The following is a 12,836-nucleotide window of genomic DNA, read 5'->3' as shown; positions in this document are numbered from 1 at the left end:
CAGAGGAGCCTACCAAGCTGCTCAACAGACCTCTCAATGTAATTTGCATGGACCGAGTGCCTCATGTACATGATCCCTGCTCCAATAAGTCTCTTCATATGTGAACTGTAACTGATGTTTGAGTTTCCTTGTCAACCCTTCAAGTTACACTCTCTAGGATGTGCGAAGTTGCACTGCTGTTTGACAAGGATGTTGACAGTAAAGTTGCTATTGTCATACCCGAACAAAGGGCTGCTCTCTCAGACAGAGAGATGACTCAGGCAAGGGAAAGGTTGAGAAGGTGAGTCCTTCATGGTAACCCTTTCTAGTGTGGGAATTGAACGCATGCTTTTGGCATCACTCTGCATTGCAAACCAACCGTCCTGCCAACTGAGCTAACTAACCCCTCTTGTTGACAGTGACATAACAGGAAATAAAGAAAATTGGGAGAGAAAACCATTACTTGAGCCATTACCACACTTGTATCTTCCTGACATTATGACAGAGGTCTGGGCAAAGGTCTCTCATCATTCCCTGAACCTGCACTGGTGTAATACCCCCCCCAAAAAAATTCCTATGACATTTTATCAATTTTCAGACATCTCAATTTAAGAAGGACATCAAGGTAAGCAAAATGGTTCAGAACTGATTCACTGATGCAAAACTCCACCTTGCATGAATTCAACATTACAACAAAGTTTACTTATGAATTTGTAGAATTAACAGAATATTCTGCATTTAATAACCAAAGCTACACCTTTACGTTTTGATTCTTTGGTAACATTATTACATTCTGGTGGTATATTAGAATAACAATGAATGTTTGATAAAATGGAAGCTGTAACATTAAGGGACTAGCATATATATCACATTCTCTGTTTAATTTAGATTTTAGCAACTCATGAAATCACTGATTGCAGTTCTGAGGAGTTGTATGATCAAAGAGCAAAAGCAAACAGTTGTGGTATCTCAGACAGAAAAATACGGTAAAGGACGTCTTTTGACCTGAGAAATTAATTCTGTCCTTGACAGAATGAGGCTATGACAGCAAAATGTCCATCTAAGCTGATTGTTATCATGTCTTGGATCCAGTTTGTCTCGGAAAGGGCTTTGTATCTTGTCTACATGAAAGTTATCAGTGCCTAAAGACAGCAATGAGCGTAGATAAAGCCTACACATCACACAAAAGAGCTAGAGTTCAGAGCTATTACACAATCAAGTGATTTTTATTATTTTTAGTTATAACTCACTGAAGTCAGTGGAAATATAGGTGATATTGTATAGAGAACAGTAGAAAATACAATTTATTCTAAAAGGAGAGAATGGGCTTTAAAACATAGACATAAATCACATGTATAATTAACATCCAGAGATAACTTCTTGAGGTTTGAATTGAACTGGTATCCCTATCTTTATTTAGCCTCTCAGCAACGCTTTTGTTGATGTCAGAATTGGTGGAGAATGGAATACCTAAGTACCTGAAGGAAATAGAGAGACCTGGTTAAGCAGCAGTCTATGACATGTATTAATGTTTAAAGACTTAATAGAAGCATTCATGGAAAATGATAGGATAGCAGCCACAGCATGGCCTCATGGTGATCATCTGAAATAGGAGAGATAGTTTACTTGGGTCAAGTTTTAGTTAGCTACCAAGACTGTGTCACAGCGAGGGATCAGAATCCTAAAATAGTTATGAAAATTATTTTACTTTAAATACCAAAATATGCATTTTTTTACAAAAAGAGGAAAGCTATAGAAGAAAAAAACATGCAGATGTAAATTCAGAGACAGTCTGGCAAGGCCCTATGTGAATTCCACAAATGTTGCGCTTGTAAAGATTCAGATAAACTTCAGACAGGGCGAGACTTAACTAGAAGAGATAACAAGAGGACCAACTTTACCTCTCCACCCAGCAGAAAGTCACCTCTTGCAGACATGTCAGTTCTATTTTTCAGGAATACACAAATGGGGTTAAAAATTGACTGTAACAGTAATCTGGGTGTATCATTAGCCAGATGCCCAAGTATGTGGACTATAGTGCTATGACAATGACAGCCTTGAGAACAGCCATTTTAAATATTCCTGAGCTGCAGGTAAAATATAGGGAAATATAACCTCTCACTCTAAATGCTGGAATTCAATTACCATCGAAAGGAATTAGCTCAGAATTTCCACCAATCTGCACAACTGAGAATCTTGAAATTGACTGATCAACTTCCAACATCAATGCCATCCAATAACAGTTACAACATCACCTTATCTACTTTTCAGACACGATTTGTATCAGTTTTTGAACTCTCTTCTAATTTCCACACTGTATAAATGTCTATTAAGCTACTATTTCATCTCATGGTCATTAGTTGCCAATTTTACTCTTTCTGTTAATTTAAGAAAGCCTAGTTAAATTGGCTCATTGTAAAACTTAAGTTCATTGTGTCTAGGTGGAAGTTATCCACAAGGGAGGGGATCCTTTATAAATTAGTCCTGTGTGACAATCCAAGGAGATGGAGTGAATGACCAATTTAATCCCCTTCACCCGAGATCTTAATGATTGGGGGTATCCCATCTGGAATGGTAACAATCTGGGGACCTCACCCAGGGTCTGCTTGTAACAGTGTGATTCACAGTCTATGGAAGGGGATGGTTGTAGCCATCTGAGTGGCACCTTTAATAGATAGGGAGAAAGTTAATAGTTTCACAATGGAAGGAGAGTTCAAAGAAATTTGAAGTATCATCTGTTAGGACCTAACTGATGCTAAGTCTGTCCTTTTGGCTATCAGTAGGCTTTTTGACCCAGGGATCAGCAAGTGACATGGTTGGAGTCTTTTGTCTTTTTCTCCACTGATGTGTCTCATGTCTCTTTCTATCCAGCAGCTCCATGCTTCCTCACGGGATTTCAAACTGCCCATGCAACAGCAATGGCAGCACAGCTTAGTTCTCCTGAGACATTTCACCAGAGAAGGCAAATCATAGAATCCTTACAGTGTGGAAGCAATCCATTTGGCCCATCGAGTCCAACTGACCCTTTGAAGAGTATCCTACCCAGACCCACCTTCCTACCTTATCCCCATAATCATGCATTTACCATGGCAAATCCAGCTAGCGTACACATCCCTGGGCACTATGGGCAATTTAGCATGGCCAATCCACCAAACCCACACATCTTTGGACTGTGGGAGGAAATTGGACCACACAGAGGGAATTCACGCAAACATAGGGAGAATTTGCAAACTCCACACAGACACCCGCGGATGGAATCGAATCCAGGTTCCTGGCACTGAGAGGCAACTGTGCTAACCATTGAACCACCATGCTGTAAAGGTAGACTGAATTTTGCCCTTTACAGGGGATTGGTCATAGTGTGGTGTCAGTGTCACTGGATAAATAAAGATCCAAATCCCATAGATACTGGTTCAAAACTCACAAAGGCAGCTGATGGAGTTTAAGTTGAGTTTAAAAGTCTGTGCCATAAAACTTGTCTTAGTGAAGGTAACCATAAAACTGTCAACAGTTATTGCATTAATCAATCTGATCCTTTTGGGAAGGAAGTCTATTGACTGTACCTGCTTGGGTGCTCATGTGACTCGAGACCCACAGCAATGTGATTGGCTCTTAACTGCTCTCTGATATTGCTCAGCCTGCCACTCAGGTTGAAGACAGTTTGGATTGGTGAGAAATGTTTGCCTTACCCATCCCATCAAATAATTGAAATAAAGGCATTTCAGAAACTTCTGGGTGAAGCCCAATGCAACTGAATTGCTGATATGTTTTTTCCCTGTCCACCTGAGTTCTGAGCAGAGGGCATCAGCAGCTCCATGAATTTTCAGGGGTTAAAATTCTTAAACTATATTGAGCTTGGAAACACCTTAGACATAGAATTATACATTGCATCTCATTCAAACCATTCACTCGAGCATGTTCATTTCTCTGACTGTAGTGAGCAATGACACTATCACATGCTTGTCAACAACACCTGGCTTTGAAAGTACAGTGTCAAAGCCTTGTTAGTAATAAGTTCACACTCTTGAATACACTTACAATGCTTGCATTTTTATACAAGGGAATGTCATAGCTATTCTCACACTGGGTGACTGATGCTGAGTGCTTTAAGACTTCAATATTAAAATGTACCAAGGGGCTGTGAGAGATGCAGTTAGAAACAGACAGAGATGGCTGATAATCAGCATCTGAGCTGGTTATTGAAATATTCAGTGTAAGTGATTCCATTGCACTCAAGACTGAGATGCAGCTCTTTTTTAGATTAGATTAGATTACTTACAGTGTGGAAACAGGCCCTTCGGCCCAACAAGTCCACACCGACCCGCCGAAGCGCATCCACCCATCTTAAGTTGCGTTTTTCATGTTTTTCAAGTAGTGTGATGTTTTAAAGCATTTAGAGTGTTGTTGTATTATAGCATGCAGTGTGAAAAGATAGTGCATTTTCAAAGGAGCTGTGTGGCCAGGAATGTCTGTCTGACTCACTAGTCTGGTGCCTCGGTGCTTCAACCCACTTGTCTGCTGCTTTCCCTGAAGGTATCGTTCCTACTTACGATTTGTATTGTCTGCACTTGTGTAAGGAGCAGCGGATAGTATTGAGAGATGTACAATTAAGTACTGCTACCAACGTCGGATGCCATAACTCAGAAGGCCAAATGTTTCTCTCTCCCAAATTTTTGCCCCTCCTTTCTGAGAGGTGCTCACTCTAGGTGAGCTACTGACTTGGAAGTTTGGGCAGGATTTTCCCAGCCTGGTAACAGCATCTTTTCACACATAGGTATGCTGAGAAATTCCCTGAAATTAACACTGTGTGCTGGGAAGCTCTCTGAAATTGACACTGAGACAATATCCTGCTTTACCCACTTTCCCCAGGGTGGGATGCAAGCTGGATAGGGAAGCTCCTTGGATCTGGTAGGCCGGTAATTACAAAGTAGTTACTAACAATAGACAAGCATTTAATACCAGTTTTGACCCTAGATTTCCCAGCCTGGGTACCTTGTTACCTCATCTGTAAGAAAATCGCCAGCCAATCAGCTGATTACAAAGCTTCAAGAGTGAAAGTGACACGCTCGGAAGTCTTTGATCAGTTATACTGAAGAGATTTAAACATGTCCATAGAGGAGACAGTAAGGACTGCAGATGCTGGAAGCCAGAGACAATAGATGTGAAGCTGGAAAAGCACAGCAATGTCAGGCAGCATCCGAGAAGCAGGAGGGTCAATGTTTCAGCCCGAAACCTTTTGCCAGGTCCTAATGAAGGGTTTCAGTCTGAAACATTGACCTTTCTGCTCCTCAGATGCTGCTTGGTCCTGCTGTGCTTTTCCAGCTTCACATCTATTGACCGTGGCCATTGAGACACTATAGTTCAAAGCACTTCTTCCCTCAGAGTGCTTTCACCATTTGACAGATGACTGACAACTTCTTTCACCTCTTTAACACTTTATTCAGCTTCAATTACACTTCCCTGCTTCCAGACTTTACACGGTAAGTCAGCTTCTAATACAGATTGACCTCCCGGATCTGCTGAGGGGCAAGAGTAGAAGCAAGAGAACCAATGTTAGCTCCTACGGCAGCAGATGACAAGGAGTGTGATATCCAGCTAGAACAAGGTGAGACTCCCAGCATAGGCAGTTTCCTAATGCAGGGTTTTTGCCTGAAATGTTGATTCTCCTGCTCCTTGGATGCTGCCTGAACTGCTGTTCATTTTCCAGCACCACTCTCTCGACTCCCAGCATAGGCTGTACAGACAGTAGGTCAGCTCTCTCTCGATACTTTGAAAACTCCAGTGTTTCAGGAAGCTCAAGCTTTCATGGTGGGACGCTGCTGATATCTGCAGCATCATGGAAGAGGGCCTCCTCCTCAGTGAAGCAAGTGGACACACATGATCCAATGTAAGCAATTGCTGGACGCCACTACCCCAAAGTACAGGTCTCCATCGCTTGCCAAGTTTGTCTCCCTTCACTTGTAAGATGAGAAAGCAAAGAGATGAATGTTTAATATCATTTGTGTTGACAATAGGCAAGGACAACATGTGTAGAAGTGATTGAGGGTACGAGAGGGTAATTGCTTGGGAGGAAGTGAGAGTTTTGTTTTCTTGGAGGTATGAAGTAAAGACTTAATTATACCTTTTCTTTAAATAAAGCTACTGGGCATGTGTATAAGGAGCTATCTCACAGAATTAATCAGTTCACATGGACCTGGAGTCTGAGTCCGTTGAACTCTAGTCAATGTTCATTCTTACTATCTCTCATATATAATTATGTTTAGTTAAGCTTGTTGATGGTAATTAACAAGAATGTAGACCTCATTTTACCGCATGGTGACAGTCAGTGACAGACTCGGACTGGAGGAAAACAGTAAAGAGACAGCTCATGACTACATATGAAGGATGACAGCAGCCAATAATCTGATCCCAGAAGTACCTAAAGAGACACTTGATGATGACAGGAAGTAGTGAGTGATGAACATTAAGGCCCACCTTTGTACTGGGCCTTGGAGCAGGAAGGCTCATGCGAAAATTATAAAGCCATAGGATAATTCGCACAGCAGGGAATGCGGCAAGGAACCAGAACAATAACCAGCTGCAGTGAGTAAAATAGTGTGGTAAATTGGAGATCCTTAAAGGGACAGTGAAGAAAACAGCAGTCAGGAATCTTACCTGCAGAAAGTGAATGCCGAAACAGGACATAGTCAAAGCCATTAAGAGACACCACTAGTAGAAGCTAGCTTAGCCAGTATTTTAAAGGGTTATGAGGGCCAAGTGAGAATCTAGTACTTGCTACATTGGTAGCACACAAAAAGGAAACAGACAACAAAAGCATACAAGTGTCCAGCCATTAGAGGAAGCTGAGAAGCAAGCTTCTTGCGTGATAATGGAGGCCCAGAAGAGATGTTCAGCCCCTCTGATTTTGCAGACCCACAGGATTAATTCTGTTATACAGATATCATTGGTTAATGCAAGACAACGCACTTAAATTGGATATAGGGGCAGATGTGTCTATCCCTTTGGATGCTATGCCATAGCTAAGGCCAAAGATCCTCAGATATCTTCTATTGACATTACTTTACAGGAAGTATTAAACCCAGACCGAAAAGGGCACATATGTTACACAGAGCTGTGCATGTAGCTTAAAACATTCTTCAGTCATCAGACACCTAAGGTACTTTTTTAAGGTGACTGACTGCACTAGGAATCACTTCCCAGCACAGACACCCCCGCCTAAAATATAACAAGGAGAACCCTTACAAGAAACCTTTTAATTCAAGAGAGGCTCAAAATGGCAGGGAAACAAAAACAAAGATGGTGACCAGCCACAAGAGGGCATTCTAGTTCTTTGTTTCCTCTTTTAGAATAGGGAGTGACACAGAAGGAACCCATCACTGATGCTTAACATTTCATGGAGGCAAAGTCCTTCCTTCTTGTTCTCTAAGATTTGGGTGGCCCTATTCATCAAGCTGTTCCTGACTATTTTGAGAAGAGCTATCAATTTGTTGAAGAGATAAAGTTCTCTACTTATTTTGACAGGAGCTACCAAACCTTGGAACAAGAGAAACAGAAACCTGTAACCCTAGAAAGATGTAAAGGTTCCTCAAAACAAAAAAAAAGAGCTGCAGATGCCAGAAATCAGAGACAAAACTAGAAATTGGTAGAAATTCCCAGCAGGACTTACCTTTTTGAAGAAGAGTCACTGGACCCGAAATGTTAACTCTGGTTTCTCTCCACAGATGCTGCCAGACCTGCTGCGTTTTTCCAGCTATTTCCTGTTTTTATTGTAGAAATTCCTCGCTGTGTTTGGGGGTGTTGGGGGTGGGCATGGGGGTCAGGGTGCAGAACACTACTGGGGTGCAGGAAAACGCCTTTATATACATTAGTTCAATTTCAACTGAAAACAAGTGTAACTTCAGAAAAACATTCCCTGCCAGCAAAATGACAAAAACATCATCAGTATCTCAGATTAGGCAATTAGAAAAGTAATCTCAACCATAGAAAAGATTTACAAGGATGTTGCCAGGGTTGAAGGATTTGAGCTATAGGGAGAGGCTGCACAGCGTGGGGCTGTTTTCCCTGGAGCGTTGGAGGCTGAGGGGTGACCTTATAGAAGTTTACAAAATTATGAGGGGCATGGATAGGATAAATAGGCAAAGTCTTTTCCCTGGGGTCAGGGAGTCCAGAACTAAAGGGCATAGGTTTAGGGTGAGAGGGGAAAGATATAAAAAGAGACCTAAGGGGCAACCTTTTCACACAGAGGGTGGTACGTGTATGGAATGAGCTGCCAGAGGAAGTGGTAAAGGCTGTTACAATTGTAACATATAAGAGGCATTTGGATGGGTATATGAATAGGAAGGGTTTGGAGGGATATGGGCCAGGTGCTGGCAGGTGGGACTAGATTGGGTTGGGATATCTGATCGGCATGGACGGGTTGGACTGAAGGGTCTGTTTCCATGCTGTACGTCTCTATGACTCAATGACTCTATACAAGGGAGTGACTTCACTGATTCAATGCAGATTTATGGATATTGAAGTTTCTGACAGGGTGAAGCATGACGCAGCTGCATTGGTAAAATTGGTCGAACTCTATGCAACATATCTTTGCAATCAAGCACAGGGAACGCCAATATGAACATGGCATTTTGAGAGAAAGCCTTGCAGCTCAGAAGCAGCCTGTCAAGTGGAAACTCAACAACTGCAAATAACATATAAAAATAATCGAAATAAAGGATCTGCTGATGTCCAAATTGAATCATGCCAATATTCAGCAATTATTCAGAAGCATAAATGGCAGCTGGATCCTGCAATGAAGTCTAAACAGAAAGCCAGGGTTACATTGAGATTTTTTTTTAAATCAACAACTGAAGTACCAAACTAAAAGGTTTTATAAGGCAGTTCCCCACCACCTTTTCAAGGCCAGTTAGTGATGGGAGATGACCAGGAATGCTGACTTTCTATGAACAATAGCCCACTGGGAAAAGACATTGCCCTTTTAGACACTGTACCATACAGCTCTTTCTCTCAATATAGAGTATAGTTATGGAAGTGAAAGTAAACAAGAGGAAGAAGAGAGAGAACGATTTGGTAGGAAAGCTATAGAGCAGGCAGTTAAGCGTCAGCCACATCATGTAGGCCTGGAGTCATGGCCCAACTAAAGCTGGCAGATCTCCTTCCTGAAGAATATCAGTGAATCCTTTTTAAAAAAAAATGATATTCCAATAGTTTCAGGGCCACACTTATCTTATTAATTTTGGATTTTTAAAATTAATTGAATTTAAATTTCATCAGCTGCCCAGGGTGCCCTAGAGTCTGATGAAAAGCCATCGGACTTGAAACATGAACTCTCCTTTTCTTTTCACAGATGATGCCAGACCTGCTGAGTTTCTCCAGCTATTTCTGGTTTTGTTTCAGATCACCCAGTATATCTCCTGCGATTATAAGTCCAATAATGTTACCATTCCTAACACTGTATGTTGCTTGCTTGTGCTATTTCTAGAATCACAAATTGTCAATAAATTTGATAATTTACTTTTGCAACATTTCAACATAGGTTACAGAAATTGTTTCCACCTTTGATGTTTAACTACTTTAGTTTGTTTTAAACAGAAACTATAATCCAGCCGCTAACTATAATCAAACTATACTAATAATAGTTAGTAGGTTTTGAGAACATTTGCAGCTCAGGTTGAGATTCTGAATGTAGGTTTGCTCACTGAGCTGGTAGGTTCATTTCCAGACGTTTTGTCACCCTACTAGTTAACATCTTCAGTGGGCCTCTGGGCAAAGCACTGCTGATGATTCCTGCTTTCTATTTATATGTTTGGGTTTCTTTGGGTTGGTGATGTCATTTTTTGTGGTGATGTCATTTCCTGTCCTTTTTCTCAAGTGGTGGTAAATGTGTTTGTTGATAGAGTTCCAGTTGGAATGCCATGCTTCTAGGAATTCTTATGCATGTTTCTGTTTGGCTTGTCCTAGGATGGCTGTAAATGTGTTGCTGGAAAAGCGCAGCAGGTCAGGCAGCATCCAGGGAACAGGAGAATCGACGTTTCGGGCATAAGCCCTTCTTCAGGAATGAGGAAAGTTTGTCCAGCAGGCTAAGATAAAAGATAGGGAGGAGGGACTTGGGGGAGGGGCGTCGGAAATGTGATAGGTGGAAAGAGGTCAAGGTGAGGGTGATAGGTCAGACTGGGGTGGGGGCGGAGAGGTCGGGAAGAAGATTGCAGGTTAGGAAGGCGGTGCTGAATTCGATGGATTAGACTGAGACAAGGTGGGGGGAGGGGAAATGAGGAAACTGGTGAAATCCGAGTTCATCCCTTGTGGTTGGAGGGTTCCTAGGCGGAAGATGAGGCGCTCTTCCTCCAACCGTCGTTTTGTTGTGGTCTGGCGATGGAGGAGTCCAAAGACCTGCATATCCTTGGTGGAGTGGGAGGGGGAATCGAAATGTTGAGCTACAGGGTGGTTGGGTTGGTTGGTTCGGGTGTCCCAGAGGTGTTCTCTGAAACGCTCTGCAAGTAGCCGGCCTGTCTCCCCAATATAGAGGAGTGGCTGTGTTGTCCCAGTGGAAGTGGTGTCCTTCCGTATCTGTATGTAAGGATAATAGTGAGAGAGAGTCATGTCGTTCTGTGGCTAATTGGTGTTCATGTATCCTGGTGGCCAGTTTTCTGCCTGTTTGTCCAATGTAGTGTTTGTTACAGTCCTTGCACAGTATTTTGTAAATGACATTAGTTTTGCTTGTTGTCTTTATAGGGTCTTTCAAATTCATTAAGTGCTGTTTTAGTGTGTTGGTGGATTTGTGAGCTACCATGATTCCAAGGGGTCTGAGTAGTCTGACAGTCATTTCCAGACTGCCATGGTCTGCTCTGGGAATACAACCACAACATATGCCACCAGTGCCTCAGACAATATGCCAAAGGCATTGGTTTCATCATGTGAGACTAAATTACAAAAGGAGCAGGAGAGCATTCCAGTACATGGTGAAGTGAAAGTACCCAACATGTTGAAGGACCTCTGTCTCCACATCAAATAAGCTTATTTTTGTGATGCTCCACTTTTGTAAATAAAATTAATTTGCTATTTGTAAAATAAAAATCAGGAATGGTATTAAGCAGCATAAAGGTCAGCTCATAGAGCTGTTTTAGACTCATATTTCTTGCTGCTTTCTCTTCTCCTAATGTACCTTGGGCGCCATTAGATGCCTCACTGCTTAGGTTCCCTAAGCTGTTTTCTTTCAGGTAGTTCAAACTGGTTTCAGTTTTCTTTGCTCCTCGTGCTTCTCTGTATCAGGTTAATTCATTCAGTAAGTGGAAAGCCCATTATTTATGATTCAACACAAAAGAGACATTTCTTCATTAAATAAAATTAATGGCCTGATTGGACAAATACACATAACCGATTCTCTCAAGTTCTAAATCATTAAAGAGTTAGAAGGTCAAAATTGCATTAGCAAACTGTCACTCGCCAATGAAAATACACTTACAGCAGTTCAGCATTTATGACTGTCAAATAACTTGAGTGACTGAAAGATTTGTGAAATGAAAAAACATATTAACTGCCATTTTATTAATTGTACTTCTAAATAACCCCACTATTTTCAGCTGTAGTAATAAACATAATGTAAAAGGCTCCGAACAAATGCCCAAATCCAGATTTTTATTCCGTGCTCAGTACTCAGTTTGCTCACCCAACCAAATCAACACATATCCTATTTTGTATGAATAGCTGGAATCGTGTAGTGGTTATAGTTGTAGCCAGGATTTCTGCCTGTTTGTTGACTGAACTTTGTGTACATTCCAATGTTCAACACTGTGGTTTTAGTTACTGACCCTTTCTACAAGGAGACTCTTTTAGAACCAACTTGTAGGTATGTTCCTGTCGTGACCACTGAACTTCCAAAGTACAGCCATGGAATTTTATTTAATCTCACTCTTCTGAAGCCGATGGCTTAATTTGAGGTATTACTCTACAGATACCAGCAATCTTCCAATACCTCAACAAGAGATGTATATCAAAAAGCTATTTCCAGCTGAGGCATTACAGACAGCATTAAGTTTTGTTATTGTAAATTGCAACAATTTTCAGTCATACACTTCTCCTTTGCAGGCATAGGGCAATTAATGTATGGGTCAGTGTTTTTTTACTGCAGGACACAGTGAGAATGGGGTAAACTTCATAAATAAGTTTTTGGAAGGGTCTGTAACTAGTTTTAGTGAGTGACGTAGTTCTGCCTTTAGGCTCACTGCTGGGGTATGGTTGTTACATTTAGGATAACTACTTTACAATATGTCTGGCTGCAGTTCTGCACCTTCACAGGGCTGGTGAATTATGCCCACTTCATGTGGCACCTTAACTACATATGGGATGTTGCCAATGAGCTGGCCAGCTGTTGTCAGTAGTCCAAACCTGAGAACCAGATGTTGATTAATTTTGCCTTGTTCCACCTCAGTGAGTGCATTTTCAAATGAAGCAATTCTCTGTAATCCTGCAATTTACATTCACTGTAAGGAACGAATCTAGTGGTCACTGCCCTGATTCAATGTATTGTCTGTTAGTCTGTTAGTTCGGACTAAAATATTCATTTCTGTTTATGAATAAAATGAAAGTGTAGGCAAGTAACTTTTTTAGATAGATTACAACATATTTAATGTAATGCTACAATTTATTATCATTTTATACATTTCTTTGCATCTGTTCAAAACTTTGGTTAAAATGCCGTCAATAGTTTGCTTCACTGAGTGTGGGGTATAGAAAGTTTACTCTGAGGCTGAGAATCCCTTGAATGTCCTGTGAGTCAATATTGTCGAGAAATGTTGGAGGAAATCACCTAGGGCATGTGAAACCAAGGAAAAAAATGGTACTTTCTCAAATAAGCAAAG

The 12,836-nt window shown here is 41.3% G+C and overlaps 1 long non-coding RNA gene across 1 annotated transcript in view; it reads right to left on the bottom strand.

Annotated features, from left to right (window-relative positions):
- Positions 1-12,836, bottom strand: part of LOC148148946 (uncharacterized) — a 97,719-nt gene that overhangs the window by 60,161 nt on the left and 24,722 nt on the right. The window lies entirely within an intron of this gene.

The sequence above is a fragment of the Chiloscyllium plagiosum genome, unplaced genomic scaffold (assembly GCF_037043375.1).
Source record: "Chiloscyllium plagiosum isolate Xiang-an unplaced genomic scaffold, Cpla_swu_hap1 HiC_scaffold_10, whole genome shotgun sequence".
Classification (NCBI taxonomy): domain Eukaryota; kingdom Metazoa; phylum Chordata; class Chondrichthyes; order Orectolobiformes; family Hemiscylliidae; genus Chiloscyllium; species Chiloscyllium plagiosum.
This window is presented reverse-complemented; position numbering and strand designations above follow the sequence as displayed.